The sequence below is a fragment of the Budorcas taxicolor genome, chromosome 14 (genome assembly GCF_023091745.1).
Source record: "Budorcas taxicolor isolate Tak-1 chromosome 14, Takin1.1, whole genome shotgun sequence".
Taxonomy (NCBI): Eukaryota; Metazoa; Chordata; class Mammalia; order Artiodactyla; family Bovidae; genus Budorcas; species Budorcas taxicolor.
This window is the reverse complement of record NC_068923.1, coordinates 70,716,253-70,733,564: the sequence shown is the minus strand read 5'-3', so window position 1 is coordinate 70,733,564 and position 17,312 is coordinate 70,716,253. Positions and strand designations below refer to the sequence as shown.

Below are 17,312 nucleotides of genomic sequence, written 5' to 3'. Positions count from 1 at the left end.
TTGAGTCGAGGCCTTCCCAGCGAGGATGGAAAAAGCATTGAAAGTGACAGAAGCCCTTCTTAAGGATGTTATTCCTAGGAACAGCCTTCCCTCTACTCTTTGGAGTGAAAATGGATCTTTTCTGTTCCAGAAATAACAAATAGTAAGTAAAGCTTTAGGTATAAAGTGGAAACTTCATTCATCATGCAGACCCCAATCTAAGGGAAAGGCTGAGAAATGAATCACACCCTGAAGAAAACTCTCACCAAATTATGCCAGAAAACTCATCGAAAGTGGGCTTGTTTATTGCTCCCCTTTATATATGGTTGGCCCCTAGAAGTGGGCTAGGATTGAGCCCTGATGAAATCCTATATGGGAGACAATCCTTAGCTCCTAAGAATAAAAGAAAGAGAAACATTTCTATAGCAGGAGGTAAAAATTAAACAGCAGGTACAACAGACGGATGAACCATTAAATGCTGTGCATGAGTTTGGGTCCCATAGGTCTCCATCTCACCTGGAAGCCCCTTTGCATCCCTTCAAAGTGGAATAGTGGGCGGCGCCAAAAATGTGGAAACAGCAAGCAGCTGAGCAGCAACTTGAGGAAAGGAAGGGACCCTTTGATGTCCTCACTACGCACGCCTCTCTAAAATTGAGTGGAGTAAAACTGTCGGTACATCACATTAGAGTAAAAAGATGACCAGAGGCTGCCCAGCCAAGCCTGTGTACAGCCAGTGAGTGGATCCGAGAAGCAGACATCTGACACTTTGGGAAACCTTAAGTATTTGTCTGGCAAGCAAAATGAAAGTTCTGTTTTGTTTCTTATACCTTTTCCCACAAATAGCTTCACATACTGATTCTTTCAGTAATTCTAACTGCTGGATACGAAGTCAGCTTCCTCTTTCCAAGTCTGCAGGATTGCCTTGGTGGGTTTCTCCCCCTTACAGGGAATGAAGTGCAAACAATTGGCCACAAGTCCCTCCGCAGTGCCATGTCCATACTGGGCATCAGGCTTAGGCTCCTGAATCCCCAAGGGAAGGCGATCTGGCCTGCCTACTGACGTTTCTGTTTTTAGTCCTCCTACCTCTCACTGGGTCTGTTGTGCCAAAATGGCAGACGAAGGGACTGAAATCTTAATTATGCAAAACTCAAATCCAAGATTTGGAACTCAAATATTTCTAATCTGATACCCATTCCCCCCAGTTTAGGAAGGACTACCCCCTACCCCAACACACACACACACAGGGAAGCCTGGCATGCTGCAGTCCAGGGGTTCACAGAGAGTCAGACATGACTTGGTGACTAAACAATATGCCCCATTTCAACAGAAAGTAGCTAGACTGGTTATTGCTTATTTCCTGAAAGATTTAGGGAAAGATAAAACTGAGTCCCCCTAAAACTGAGTTCATGATTAATGTCTCTGCCCAAAATGATTGTTCCTTTCCTTATGTAACTTCTGTTCTCAAGATTGAGGAGTATCAAAGAAAAGGGGAGAGTGAAACCAAGCAGGACCCCGTTGTCTCCTGGGCACGCAAGCCTTTCCGGGTCTCCCATTTCTTGTGTGTAGGCAAAAGACTCTAGCCTCCCTGATCTTCCCTGAGTTCCAAAGGGCAGATTCAAACAGTTGCCCATCAGAGAAGGGAGAGGATACAGAGCAAGAGAGGAGCCTTGAGGCAAGACAATACAGCCTTGGGGGCAGGGTTTTGGTTCTACCTCAAGGAATAAACACAACAATATCCTGGCATCTTTACAGAACTAAAAGCCTCCTGACAAATGGAAAATGTCAGACTTCTTCATTCCAGAGAAGACCACCTGAGGCCAGATTAAAGAAACCAAAGATGCTTCACCTCACACACACCACAAGCTTATCAGTGATCCCGCCCTTGAGCCATTGCTATGGAACACCACACCAGATCCTCCCAGGCTGGGACACAGTTTCCAGGAGCATGAGCCTGTTGTGTCTCTTTGTCTGGAATAAATATCGCAATAAAACTAACAATAAATAAACAAAATAGCAATAATACTGTTCTTTTCTACTTCACCCCACACTCTGTCTCTGAGACTTGATTCAGCACTGGGTGCACAGAGGCCAAGTTTTTTGGCCTCATTATCAATGGAGAAAGCACTTCTTCCATATGCACAACAAACTTTGCTTAAACAATTCTTGTTTACTACACCTTCCTTGGTCACATTCTTTTAACGACATCCCTTGCTCAGTAGCCCCAAACTCCTTTACCTCCACGTAGCTTGAGGTAAGCCCAAACTCTAATTACTCCTCTGAGTTACGTGTTAGGTGCACCCATGTGTACATTCATGATGCAAATATTAATAAACTTCTGTTTTTCTCTTATCCTGTCTCTGGCCAGTTGAATTTACCAGGTTCTACACTAGAGGATTGAAGATGTGTGGAGGAAAATTTTTCCTTCCCCACAATGCCACAATTTGTAGTGATGTATAAGTAACATGTGACATGGGTTCATGGGTTGGCAAAATCGCATTTACTTGTAGGAACCAGGACAATTAGGGAGGAAACTGTCTGGGAAGTCTATGTTGAATGCAGGACAGAGCTTGAACATGTGTAAAAGTGGCAGAGAAGATCATCTGAATGTAATAATACAATCAAAGACACAGTGAGGAGAAGATGGGACATGACTCGGGGGATACAAGACCTGAAAAATTAGTGCTAGAGACAGATCATGGACATACTTGACTGGCAAACTAAGGAGACTCGACTTTGGCTAGGAAAAAATATTTTAAGCCGAGTTGTGGTCTACATATAGAAATGATGGGATCAGGAGCATATTTAAATATTCTAGAAAAGAAGTTAATGAGATTGTGAGTAGCAGCAACGGAAGAGAACAGAAGGAAGATGGGCTGGATTACGAGAGAGGTGCACTAATGATTGATGGTGCTGGATATGAGGAGAGAGTAGAGGCAAAGAAGCTGCCACTTCCTGATGGAAAGATCAGTTGGTATCACAGCATGACTTACCCCAATGACACAGCTGCTTCTTCTGCCTCAAGGAACCAAGCTTTTGTGTGTGTGTGTGTGTGTGTGTGTGTGTGTGTGTGTGTGTGTGTGTGTGTGTGTGTGTGTGTGTGTTTCAGAACATTTTGCCTAAAAAATTTCTGAAGTTTCTTTCAGAGTTAGAATATAAGTTACACAAAGCAAGAATTTCCTTTGAAGCATTTATCCTTTAGAATCATTTATACTTTCTTTTTATCAACTAGGGGAATAATAGCTCTTGACATGCAACTGTTTTAAGTGGATTTCATATACTTCTCACTTTATCCTGATTATAGCACCATGAAGAAGGCTTTGGGGCACCTTTATTGGTGGGAAACAATGTACTTTTAGTTGTCAAAGTTTTCTGTAGAATTGGAAATAATGAAAAGCCGCCTACAAGCAGCTGCAGGAGACCCATGAGTGTGAATCGCCATGAGCATACCTGGGACATCTTAGTTTTAAAGAACATGAGGCAAGAACCACCAGTGTGCTGTGTCAGAGACCAGGTTCCACAGTCAGCTCTGGAAATAAGTACCTTTTCAGGCAATTACCAGCTGTATGAACTTGAGCAAATTACCTAGCTTCCATGGACTTTAGTTTCCCTCATCTCTATGATGGGGTGATAGTGATCAGTCTCATTAAATGAAAAAAAAAAAATTGCTAGTATCAGAAACAGCTAATATGCTATACTTCTTTGCTAAGTATCAAACATTCACTAAGAGTTTTACATTCAATATCTCAGTTATTCTCAAAATAGTCCTGGGATAAGTACTACTAGTATTTCCATTTTATAGATGAGAAAATTGAGGCCTTTGAAACATTTATTTGCCTAGATTACAATGTTAGTATAGTGTTAATGAGGATTTAAATCTGTGTGGACTTATACTGGTGCTTTTAAAGTATTATTCTATACTATCATTGCACATGTAAATTACTTACCAGAGCATCCAGAATGCAACAAGTCCCAGATATGTAATATTAGAGATCTCTTTATAGTCTCAGATCAGATTGTGACTTAAATTGTATAAGTACTCTGCAAACTAGTTAAAGAGAAGTAACATTTAATTAAAAATGTCAATTTTTTTTACAATAGCTAAAACATGGAAGCAACCTAGATGTCCACTGACAAGATAAATGAGGCAGAAGTTGTGGTACATATATACAATGTAATATTACCCAGCTATATTAAAAAAAAACATATTTGAGTCAGTCCTAATGAGGTAGATCAGCCTATTATATAGAGTAAAGTAAGTCAGAAAGAGAAAGATTAAATAGTATATACTGAAGCATGCATATGGAATCTAGAAAGATGGTACTGATGAACCTATTTGCAGGGCAGCAATGAAGATGCAGACACAGAGAACAGATTGTGTACATAGTACCGGAAGGAGAGGGAGGGACAAACTGAGAGAATGGCATGGAAAGATATACATTACCTTATGTAACATAGATCACGAGTGGAAATTTGCTATGTGGCACAGAGAGCTCAACCCAGCGCTCTGTGATAACCTAGAGGGGTGGGATGGGGTGGGAGAGGAGAGAGGGGTTCAGGAGAGAGAGGACATATGTATACCCATGGCTGATTCATGTTGAGGTATGGCAGAGGCCAACACAATATTGTAAAGCAATTATCCTCCAATTAAAAACCCCACAATTTAAAAAAAGTATCAGTCAAGGTAGAATCAGATGAAAGCAACTGATCATGACCTTGTCATAGCAAAGGGGGCTTGCATAACTCAGTGAAGCTATGAGCATGCTATTATGCAGGGCCACCAAAGACAGATGGGACACAGTGAAGAGTTCTGACAAAACATGGTCCACTGGAGGAAGGAATAGTAAACCACTCCAGTATTCTTGTCTGGAGAACCACATGGACAGCATGAAAAGGCAAAAAGATATGACACCAGAAGGTGAGTTTCCCAGGTTGGAAGGCGTCCAATATGCTACTGGCAAAGAGCAGAGGGCAATTACTAATACCTCCAGTAAGAATCAAGCAGCTGGGCCAAAGCAGAAATGACACTCAGTTGTGGATTTTGTGACAGTAAAGTCTGATTCTGTGAAGAACAATATTGCATAGGAACCTGGAATGCTAGGTCCATGAAACAAAGCAAACTGGATGTGGTCAAGCAGGGGATGGCAAGACTGAACATCAACATTTTAGGAACAAATGAATGAAAATGGACGAGAATGGGTAAATTTAATTCAGATGACATTATATCTATTATTGTGGGTAAGAATCCCTTAGAAGAAAGAGAATAGCCCTCATAATCAACAAGAGTCCAAAATGTAGTGCTTGGGTGCAGTCTCAAAAACAAGAGAATAATCTCAGTTCATTTCCAAGGCAAACTATTTAACATCACAGTAATCCAAGTCTATGCCCCAACCACTGAAACTGAAGAAACTGAGGCTGACCAGTTCTTTGAGAACCAACAACACCTTCTAGAACTAACAGCAAAAAAAAAAAAACAAAAACAAAAACAAGATGTCCTTTTCATCATAGGGGATTGGAAAGCAAAAGTAGCAAGTCAAGATATACATGGAATAACAGAAAAGTTTGGCCTTGGAGTACAAAATGAAGTGGGCAAAGGCTAACAGAGTTTTTCAAGAGAACACACTGGTCATAGCAAACACACTGTTTCAACAACCCAAGAGATGACTCTATACATGCCCATCATGAAATCAGATTGATTATGTTCTTTGCAACCAAAGATGGAGAAGCTCTATACAGTCAGTAAAAAAAAGAACTGGAGCTGACTGTAACTCAGATCATGAACTCCTTATTGCATAATTCAGGCTTAAATGGAAGAAAGTAGGCAAAACCACTAGGCCATTCAGGTGTTACCTAACTCAGATCATGTAGGATTATACAATTGAGATGGCAAATAGATTCAAGGGATTATGTCTGATAGAACACTTGAAGAACTATGGACGAGGTTCATGACTCTGTACAGGAGGCGATGACCAAAACCATACCCAAGAAAAAGAAATGCAAGAAGGTAAAGTGGTTGTCTGAGGAGGATTTACAAATAGCTGAGGAAAGAAGGGAAGTGAAAAGCAAAGGAGAAAGGGAAAGATATACCCAACTGAAAGCAGAGCTCCAGAGAATAGCAAGGAGAGATAAGAAGACCTTCTTAAATAAACAATGCAAAGAAGTAGAGGAAAACAACAAAATGGGAAAGGCTAGAGATCTGTTAAAGAAAATTGGAGATTTCAGGGGAACATTTCATGCAAGGATGGGCATGATAAAGGACGGAAATGAGAACCTAAGAGAAGCAAAAGAGATTAAGAAGAGGTGGCAAAAATATACAGAAAAACTATACAAAAAATGCCTTAATGACCCAGATAACCATGATGGCATGGTCACTCACCTAGAGCCAGACATCCTGGACTGTAAAGCCAAGCGGGCTTCAGGAAGCATTACTACGAACAAAGCTAGTGGAGGTGAAAGTGAAGAAGGAGGGTGAAAAAGCTGGCTTAAAGCTCAACATTCAGAAAACTAAGATCATGGCATCTTATCCCATCACTTCATGGGAAATAGATGGGGAAACAGTGGAAAGAGTGTCAGACTTTATTTTGGGGGGGCTCCAAAATCACTGCAGATGGTGACTGCAGCCATGAAATTAAAAGACGCTTACTCCTTGGAAGGAAAGTGATGAGCAACCTAGATAGCATATTCAAAAGCAGAGACATTACTTTGCCAACAAAGGTCCATCTAGTCAAGGCTATGGTTTTTCCAGTGGTCATGTCTAGATGTGAAAGTTGGATGGTGAAGAAAGCTGAGTGCTGAAGAATTGATGCTTTTGAACTGTGGTGTTGGAGAAGACTCTTGAGACTCCCTTGGGCTGCAAGAAGAGCCAACCAGTCCGTTCTAAAGGAGATCAGTCCTGGGTGTTCACTGGAAGGACTGATGTTGAAGCTGAAACTCCAATACTTTGGCCACCTCATACAAAGAGTTGACTCATTGTAAAAGACCCTAATGCTGGGAAGGATTGGGAGCAGGACAAGAAGGGAATGATAGAGGACGAGATGGCTGGATGGCATCACCGACTCGACGGACATGGGTTTGGTAAACTCCGGGAGTTGGTGATGGACAGGGAGACCTGGTGTACTGTGATTCATGGGGTCGCAGAGACAGACACGACTGAGCGACTGAACTGAAGTGGAGGTAAGGGAATTCTAGCTGAGCTATTTCAAATCCTAAAAGATGAGGCTGTTAAAATGCTTCACTCAATATGTCAGCAAATTTGGAAAACTCAGCAGTGGCCACAGGATTGGAAAATGTCAGTTCTCACTTGAATATCAAAGAAGGGCAATTCCAAAGAATGTTCAAATATGATACAATTGCCATCTCACATGCTAGCAAGGTAATGCTCAAAATTCTTCAAGCTAGGCTTCAGCAGTGTGTGAACCCAGAACTTCCAGATGTACAAGCTGGGTTTCAAAGAGGCAGAGGAATCAGAGACCAAATTACCAACATGTTGGATCATGGAGAAAGCAAGGGAGCTCCAGAAAAATATCTACTTCTGCTTCATTGACTATGCTAAAACCTTTGTTTAGTTCAGAACAAACTATATCCTAAAGATACGGGAGTGTGAGACCACACCACCTGTCTCCTAAGAAACCTACATGCAGGTCAAGAAGCAACAGTTAGAACCAGACGTGGAACAACGGACTGGTTCAAAATTGGGAAAGGAGTATGGCAAGGCTGTATCTTGCCACCCTGCTTATATATGCAGAGTACATCATGAGAAAGCTGGGCTGGATGAAGCACAAGCTGGAATCAAGATTGCCAGGGGAAATATCAACAACTTCAGATGTGCAGATGATACCACTGTAATGGAAGCAAGTGAAGAAAAATTAGAGTCTCTTGATGAGGGTGAAAGAGGAGAGTGAAAAAACTGCCTTGAAACTCAACATTCAGCAAACTAATATCATGGCATTTGGTCCCAACACTTCATGGCAAAGAAAAGGAGAATAAGTGGAAACTGTAACATTTTAATTTTCTTGGCTCCAGAATCACTGCAGATGCTAACTGCAGCCATGAAATTAAAAGATGCTTGCTCCTTGGAGGAAAAGCTATGAGAATCTTAGCTTACTAAAAAGTAGAGGCATCACTTTGCTGACAAAGGTCTGTACAGTCAAAGCTATGGTTTTTCCTGTAGTCATGTATGGATATGAGAGTTGGACCATAAAGAAGGCTGAATGCTGAAGAACTGATGCTTTCAAAATATGTTGTGGAACAGAATCTTGAGAGTTCCTTGGACTGCAAGGAGATCAAACCAGTCAATCCTAAAGGAAATCACCTCTGAATATTCTTTGGAAGGACTGTTGCTGAAGCTGAAACAAATACTTTGGCCAGATGATGAGAAGAACTGACTCATTGGAAAGGACCCTGATGCTGAGAAAAATTGAGGGGGAGGAGGAGGGGGCGGCAGAAGATGAGATGGTTAGATAGCATCACTGACTCAATGGACATGATTTTGAGCAAACTCAGGGAGATAGTGGAGGACAAAGGAACCTGGCGTGCTGCAGTCCATGGAGTGAGACCTGACTTAGCAACTGAACAACAACAGCAAATAATATAATATTAAGATGAAAAATGGATTTTAGAGTGGATTGTAGAGTTAAAAGAGAAAAGTGATAAAGAGACCTGGAAAGAGAATAAATGGAGGGAGGGAAGAACCAGGAAAAGATCATCATCATGCTAGCTTTTTTGCCATCTTCCCCTAATGAATTGGGAAAGCAAATCTGTAGGCATCGAGTCTATACTGCAGACAGCATATGACTGTAATATCCTTTGTCTGTAGGCCCATCATCTTATTGTGCACTGATTGAGGGAATAGTGTGAATTACATGCAAGATTTGGTGGCCACAAGTACCCTAGGAAGAAGCTAGGGTAAAAGCCCTGGGAAGAAATTGTAGAGATTCTTGCTTAAAATGGCTAAACCAGGACAAGGTTCTATGAATCAGGGAATGGCTAGCAGCAAGCAGTGGACTGGAGCTGCCAGCAAGCTGAAGAGAAGCCTTAGCTTGTGGAAGGGAGAGACTTCATGTTTCCTCCTGGGAAAAGTTGAAATCACTGGTGGGAACTTCTTCTGAGGACTTGAACTTGCTATCAGTAAGTAACCCAAGGTTTTGCATGTGTTGAACTCTAGAAGTGGAGATGTATAGACCCTGCTTATTGTCTCAGTGGGATTACTGATCACAAGAGTGCCAGTAACCAGGTACTTAATGCCATTGTGGTTCTATTAGTGCTTTATTCCCAGATTCCTAATCTATTTGAACACCTGCCTGGGGCCACATTCTGAATTAAAGTGGTCCTCTGAGTTGTATCCATATCACCTGGATAGCTTGGTGACATCTGAAGTGTCTGGAGCTCACGAACTCCCCAGGGAACATCATACTTCTGAGCCAAATTCAAGACAGTTGTACTTTTTCTGCTTGCCTCTGATGGACCAAGGTAAACTTTCCTACAGAAAAATAGCAATAGCTGAAACCTGACCTTAAGAAAAATGGCGCTAGGCAGAGATGGAACTATACAAAACGTGATTAGTCATTCCTAAGAGTATAGACGAATCCACACTTAAAGAGTTTAAAATAATTAGGCATCCATAATGTTATTTCAACATGGTTTTTAACATAATGAAAATTAAATTAACTAGAAATTTGTAGATCTGTCTATACACACACAAATTTGATTTGCATAGTACAACAGTTGTGCTTTTGTTTCACTGAACTGGCAAATAGCTTGATTGATTTAACTGAATGAGCCAGTTATATTTGTGCTGAGTTGGCTCTAGAAAGCATGCATGTAGACAGTAAGCCACGCTGATACAAATCAACAGAGAATATCGAGTTCACCTTAGATGGGTTTTAGTCAGTACTGTCTACATCTTGTGCTTTAAGAGGAGCACAGAATCTCTCATGCTAAATTTCAATTAAAAGTGCAACCTATTTTTCATGGTATGAACAATCTAACATGGTTAACTTTACACAATTATAAAGTTATATTTTATAATTTTGAGTCTCTTCTCCCACCTCTTTGTATTCCCATCACAAGTGTCTTTACTTTCTTTCGATGCTACTTCAAATAATCAATTTGAGCTGTAGAAAATACTGGAGAGTTTCACCTCAAAAGAAAAATTTTGGCAAGTTTTGAGTGAAAACAGAGCATTATAATAGAATCCACTATGCATACCTCTACCGCTGAGAGCAGACCTCATGTTTTTATAGTCACCCAGCGCTAATGCAGCAGGGGGGCTCTGTCCTGGATTCTTTGTGGCTCCAGACTACTTTATTTCCTTTCTTCTCACTGTAGGAGAATGTTTCCTTTTTCCCCCGTGTCTCAGGGCCTATGAGACATCATTAGCCCTTCTGGCTCTATATCTTGCTATTTATCTTTTTTGCTTTCTTCTGTTTCCATTTTCATATTTTACCATTTTTTGCTTCTCTGTGAACAAGATTAGTTGTTGTTCAGTCACCCAGTCGTGTCTGACTCTGCGACCCTATGGAGTGCAGCCAGCCAGGCCTCCCTGTCCCTCATCATCTCCCAAAGTTTGCCCAAGTTCATGTCCATGGCATCACCAATGCCATGGACATGAACAAAACTAGACTGATTGTTCAATTCAAAGCTGAGGGAATAATAGTTCATTACTACTTTTGAATACCTGTTGCATGCCAGGTGCTACAGGTACCTTGCAAACCTTATTTCTAATTAAACAATTTAATATTCCTATTTCACAGTTGTGGAAACTAAAGCTTAGGGACTAAGGGAAGTCTTGGACATACAGTTGGTAAATAACAAAATTAATGGAAGACCTCAGGACTGTTGCCTTCCAAAGGCTGTACTCCCTCTTTCCTTTCCAATCATCTGAGTCTATTCACCTGGTCTAGTTTAGCATGGATTACCTTCCCAGGCATGATACACTAAACTTTCATTGATGATCATGGGACTTTTATCTTTATCTGAGGATTAAGTTTATTCTTTAGTTTTGCAACATTCCTTCTGCGAGTCTGTCTAGAAACTCTGGCTCTAACTGAAAACCCACTAGACTGTGCACTCCTGTCTGACTTCAAAGGCTCTGCTCTTTGCATCTTGTTATACTTCCTATCGGAGAAGGCAATGGCACCCCACTCCAGTACTCTTGCCTAGAAAATCCCATGGGTGGAGGAGCCTGGTAGGCTGCCGTCCATGGGGTCGCTAGGAGTCGGATACGACTGAGTGAGTTGACTTTCACTTTTCACTTTCATGCATTGGAGAAGGAAATGGCAACCCACTCCAGTGTTCTTGCCTGGAGAATCCCAGGGACGGGGGAGCCTGGTGGGCTGCAGTCTATGGGGTCGCACATAGTCAGACACGACTGAAGTGACTTAGCCACAGTAGCAGCAGCATACTTCCTATCAAGCATGATTGATCAGTTATTACCCATCCACCAAGTTCTGGAAGCTACAACAAAATTTAAACTTCAATGGCTGAGTTTCTTGGAAATGCTTTCAAACACATAATTGGAATTTTCTTACTTAACTATACTTCAGCTACACTTTTCTAAACTTTTCTTTCTGGAACAGTGCCAGTCACAATATAGTTATAAGAAACAAAAATAGAGCTATTTGAATTAGAAAAGGATTCAAAACAAGGAAGGAGTAGCCTCTTGGCAGGTCATCCAGGAATGACCCTCCGAGTAATAATGAGGAAGTTGCCCTTCAGGGGAGCTGCTCCTTCTGCCCTAATCAAGAGGGAAGAATCACAAGGCCACCAAAGCATCTTTACAGCTGCTGCTGGGCATCTCAATGGCAGCAATTGGGCACTAGAGAACCAACTTAGACCCAATGCCTCTGGCTGTGGCTTTCTACAGAAAACAGCACTGAAGCAAATCACTGGCCTCTGCCCCTCTTCCATCTTCTGAATCTTGCATGAGTGAATCTCATTTGTGAACACTGTCAGGTATCTAGAACCCTTGCTGCAAGGGAGTTTGAGAAGAAACTTTTAGTTTTTCAATCTCTGCCACAGAGAAATCTTTTAGAAAGCAGGTGGAATAGAGAGCCGATAAACTAATTATTCTTTGGCAGAGGGGTATTTGGTAAACATTGATTTTCTTTGTTTTGCATTGAATGAGATGGAACATTTTTAGAAAACAGCTATAATATTGCAAACAACAACAATAAAGCACACCGTGTGAGTATCTCACTTATCTGGATGATTGGTGTCTTGCCTTACTGAATGTGTATTTATACTTCATTAATGATAATATTTGACAAAAGGTTTAACTTTCTCAAAGGCATGAGTGATCTTATAAGTGGAGGGAATCTTTCTTAAAGACTCTGACTCCAGGTAGAGGGACTCAAAATGTAGAATGTAAGTGCTACAGTCTTTATGGTACATAAAGTCTGGAAGAGAATGGAAGGATATCTTCTTGACAAAAGCTTGATCTCTTATATTTCATATTAAGCTTAAAAAATCAGTATTACAGGGAACATTTAACCAATTCAAAGTAAGCTAACCAATTATAGAGAAGTCAGTTAATACTAGATCACCATGAATCAACAAAAAATCTAAGGTTCTTTATATAAAAGAGAAAATCTTTCTAGAGATTTCAGATATAGTAGTGATGTTAATGATCAAATTCATATTGATGTCAGAATGAAAATTTAACATATAAAATTTTCATGTCTTTAATGAAGCTTTAAACTAAGTGTTCTTTGACCAACTTATTGCTGAAAATAGCTATTTTAGGAATAACAAGAGACGTTTATCCCATAAGAGATATTTTTTCTTTGAATTATTTTAAATTGGGATGTAAACTAATCATCTGAAACAACTTTATCCAAAAAGATGTTTATGTATAAAATACAGTGAAAGAAATGTATTATTAATCATCTCTGATGAAAAGTTAGCTTTTAAGAAGTAGAGTTGAAATGTAATACTAACTTTTAAAATATGGATAATGTAAAATTCTATTTTGGTTACTTTAAATCAACTTTTCTTCCTTCTTTACTGTTTCTGATGGGGGATGGGATAGGTTCCTAAGGTTAACTATTCTGCTCTATTTTTCAAAAATACTTTCAAATACATTTTCCTTTTTTTAGTTATCCTTAAATAACTAAAAATGTTTCAATTTTATTTTCTACTAGGCTAGTCAGTTCAATAATTTGAGTCTTGAGAGTTCTGGTTCAAGATGGTAACACAGAAGGACCCTGAATTCACCTCCTACCATGAAATCTATAGTTATATTTGAAATCTATAACACACCAAATCTATAGGTACATTTGGAAAATCTTTCTCTGGGGAAAAAAAAAAAAACTCATTTATCATTGTATCAAAAAGAATAAAATGCCTAGGGATAAACCTACCTAAGGAGGCAAAAGATCTGTACTCCAAAAACCACAGATGCTGATGAAAGAAATCTATTATGACACAAACAGATGGAGAGATGTAACATGTTCTTGGATTGAAAGAAACAATATTGTCAAAATGAATATACAATCCAAGGCAATCTACAGATTCAGTGCAATCCCTAGCAAATCACCAACAGCATTTTTCACAGAACTAGAACTAAAAATTTTAAAGTTTTTATGGAGACACAAAAGAACTCAAATAGCCAAAAGAATCTTGAGAAAGATGGAGCTGGAGGAATCAGCTTCCCTGACTTCAGATCATACTACAAAGCTGCCATCATTAAAACAGTATGGTACTAACACAGAAGCAGCAATATAGATCAATGGAAGAGTATAGAAAACCCAGAAATAAACCCATGCACCTGTGGTCAATTAATCTATGACAAAGGAGGCAAGACTATACAATGGAGAAAAGACAACCTCTTCAATAAGTAGTGCTGAGAAAACTAGATAGATACATAAAAAAGAATGAAATTAGAACATTCTTTAACACCATACACAAACTCAAACTGGATTAAAGACATAAATATAAGATGGGATACTATAAAACGCCTAGAAGAAAACATAGTCAGTACACTTGTTGACATAAATAAAAATATCTTTTTCAGCTGTGTCCTAGAGTAATGGAAATAAAAACAAAAACAAATGGGACCTAATTAAACTCAAGAGTTTTTGCCCAGCAAAGGAAACCATAAACAAAACAAAAATACAACTTACAAAATGAGAGAAAATATTTGCAATCAATGTGACTAACAAAGAATTAATCTCCAAAGTTTAGATACAGCTCATGAAGCTCAATCAAAAAAAATTTTTTTAATCAAAAAATGGGCAGAAGACCTAAATAGACATTTCTCCGAAGAAGACATACATTTGGCCAAGAGGCACGTGAAAATATGCTCAACATCACCAGTTAAAGAAGTTCAAATTAAAACTATAATAAGTCAGAATGGCCATTATAAAAAAATCTACAAACAGTAAATCCTGGAGAGAGTGTGAAGAAAAGAGGCCTGTCCTACAGTGTTGGTGGGAATGTAAGTTGGAGAACAGTATGGGTTCCTTAAAGAACTAAAAATAGAGCTAACATTTGATCCAACAATCCCACTACTGGGCATATATCCAGATAAAAACATAGTTTGAAAGGATACATGGACTACAATGTTTATTGCAGCACAGTTTACAATAGCCAACACATGGAAGCAACCTAAATGTCCTTTGACGGATGGATAAAGACATGGTACATATATACAATAGAATGTTACTCAACCAAGAAAAAGAATGCAGTAATGCCCTTTGCAGCAACATGGCTGGACCTGGAGACTATCACACTAAGTGATGTTAAGTCACACAGAAAAAGACAAATGTTATATGATATCATTTACATGAAGAATCTTGAAAAAAAAAAAAGATACAAGTGAACTTATTTACAAGAAAGAAACAGACCCACAGACTTACAAAACAAACTTATGGTTACCAGGGGGGAAGGGTAGGGGTTAGGGATAGTTTAGGAGTTTGATATTGACATGTACATACAAGGACCTATGGTATAGCACAGGGAAATCTGCTTAATACTATGTAATAACCTAAATTAGAAAAGAATTTTAGAAAGGATACATGTATATGTATACCTGAATTCATTTCCTACATCTGAAACTAACACAACATTGTTAATCAACTATATTCCAACAAAAAAAATTAATAAAAAATTGATGAGAAAGGGGAGAAAATATACAAATGATAATTATATAAAACAGTAATAAGAATTGTTTTGAGAAATATTCAAAATTATATTGGTGGTTTAATAAAAATACACATAGTCTTGGAAAAAAATAGATCACTAACAAGGACTTACTGTATAGCATAGGGACTATCTGCTCAATATCCTGTAATATCCTAAATGTGAAAAGAATCTGAAAAAAATGGATGTATGTATATTTATAACTGAGTCACTTTGCTGTACACCTGAAGCTAACACAACACATTGTAAATCAACTACAGTCTAATAAAAAATAAAAATTAAGATAAAAACCAGAGCCAGCTGAATGACTCCTATAAATTGAACAAATGAGAAAAATCCCATATCGAAGTGAGTAGCAGAGACTGAGACACAATCTAGCCATAAATCACAGCCCTGCAATCTGCAATCAGGAGGAGACTCAAAACCCTGTGCTTCTCCTGATGAGCAAAAGTTTTGAGCCCCACAACTGGCACCCTAACTGTTAAGACCTGCACCCAAGAGATGAGCCCCCTAAAATTCTAGCTTTGAAAGTCAGTGGTGCTTGGGTCCAAGAGAATCACAAGGCTACAGAGAACTGAAAGCAGTTCTTAAAGGGCTCCTGTGCATAGATTCACCCATCCTAGATCCCAACACAGATAGTCAAAGCACTTAGACTTTCTACTTTCTATGAAAGCCGATTTGCTTATATCTAAGCATCAGCCTGAGGATGTATTTTAACATACATCTAGTGACCTATGGAAATATTCTCCAAAAATAGAGGTCAGGGGTGCCATCTTTGTGTGTTCCTTCTGCCTCACTTCGGGTTGCCAATACCTCCTGGAAAGCAGCTTGTACACTTATCTGGCATCTCAGTTTTAACCTCTGCCATCCAGAGGACACCTCTAGATCACCTGGCTCTGGTGACCAGTGGGGTTAGGCTTTCAGGTCCGACAGGACTCTAATAAATGGGGAAATTTCTGAACCCGCTACCACCTACAAGGTTAAGCAGAGAGGCAATAGATTAGGGTGTCCAGTCATTCTGTGAAAGAAGCCTATTAGCTTATTTTTATAACTGTGGCCTGAAGGGCAGGCTTCTAAGTAAACACATGTCCAAGGGCTGACTATAACCTCCCTCCCTCAGAGAGTGGGGAAGATGGCAGGCATCATATTAGCACTCTCCTTCTGCTCCACTCAGGTCATCTGTGTCTTTAAGAAAGGAGCTTGTATATAATCCTGGTGTCCCAAATTTTGCATCTGCCACTCAGAAGATAGTCCCTTGAAAGCCTGGCTTTAGTTGCCTTCTGTGCTTATGTTTATGGGTTTAGTGGGACAATGACAAAGTAAGAAAGATTTCTTGACTGGTTATCACCCCCAGTCTCAGCACAGAGAGAAGAGACAAATGCCCATATCCCAGTCTTCTCTTGGAGCTTCCCCCATGGCTCAGTAGTAAAGAATCCACCTGCACTGCTGGAGACACGGCAGGAGCCACTGCTTTGATCCCTGGTTTGGGAAGATACCCTGAAGAAGGATATAGCAACCTACTCCAGTATCCTTGCCTGGAAAATTCCATGGACAGAGGAACTTGCTGCGCCACAGTTCATAGGGTCACAAAAGAGTCAGATATTACTTAGTGACCAAACAACAATAACAAAAGTCTCCCCTTAAAGAGATCTATTTTTATACTTTAAAAGTTGCTGCACAAGGACCTGGCTTCTAATAAGCCTGAATCTAGCGTTGACAAAGATCCTTCCTTTTGGACACTGACAAGATTGGGCATACCTCAACTACTGGGAGCCACTAAAAATAAAATAGGCTGCTTGGAAAAATCACAAAAATTTGAGAGACCAAAGAGCTAGGGCAGAGTTGAATGATAATATTCATTTCCTATAGGAGAGCACTCCTTCAAGACTAGAGGTGGTGACTGTTTCACCTAATGCTTAAAAATGCATAACCCATACAGAGAATCAAGGAAAATGAAGCAACAGAGGAATATGTTTCAAATAAAAAAATGATGAAACCTCAGGAAAAGAACTTAATAAAATGGACATAAAAGATTTACCTGATAGGCTTCAAAATAATGGTCATAAAGATGCTCACTGAACTCAGAGAAGATTGAATAAATAAATTTTGCAAAGAGAGAGAAAAAGAAAGTACAAATACAGCTGAAGAATACAGTGATTGAACTGAAAATACAACAAAGGGGCTCAATAACAGACTAG

General features: G+C 39.5%; 1 pseudogene; it reads left to right on the top strand.

The window, feature by feature from the left end:
* Positions 1 to 546: 546 nt before the first annotated feature.
* LOC128059202 (TBC1 domain family member 1-like) overlaps positions 547 to 17,312 on the top strand; it is a 29,665-nt pseudogene continuing 12,899 nt past the window's right edge.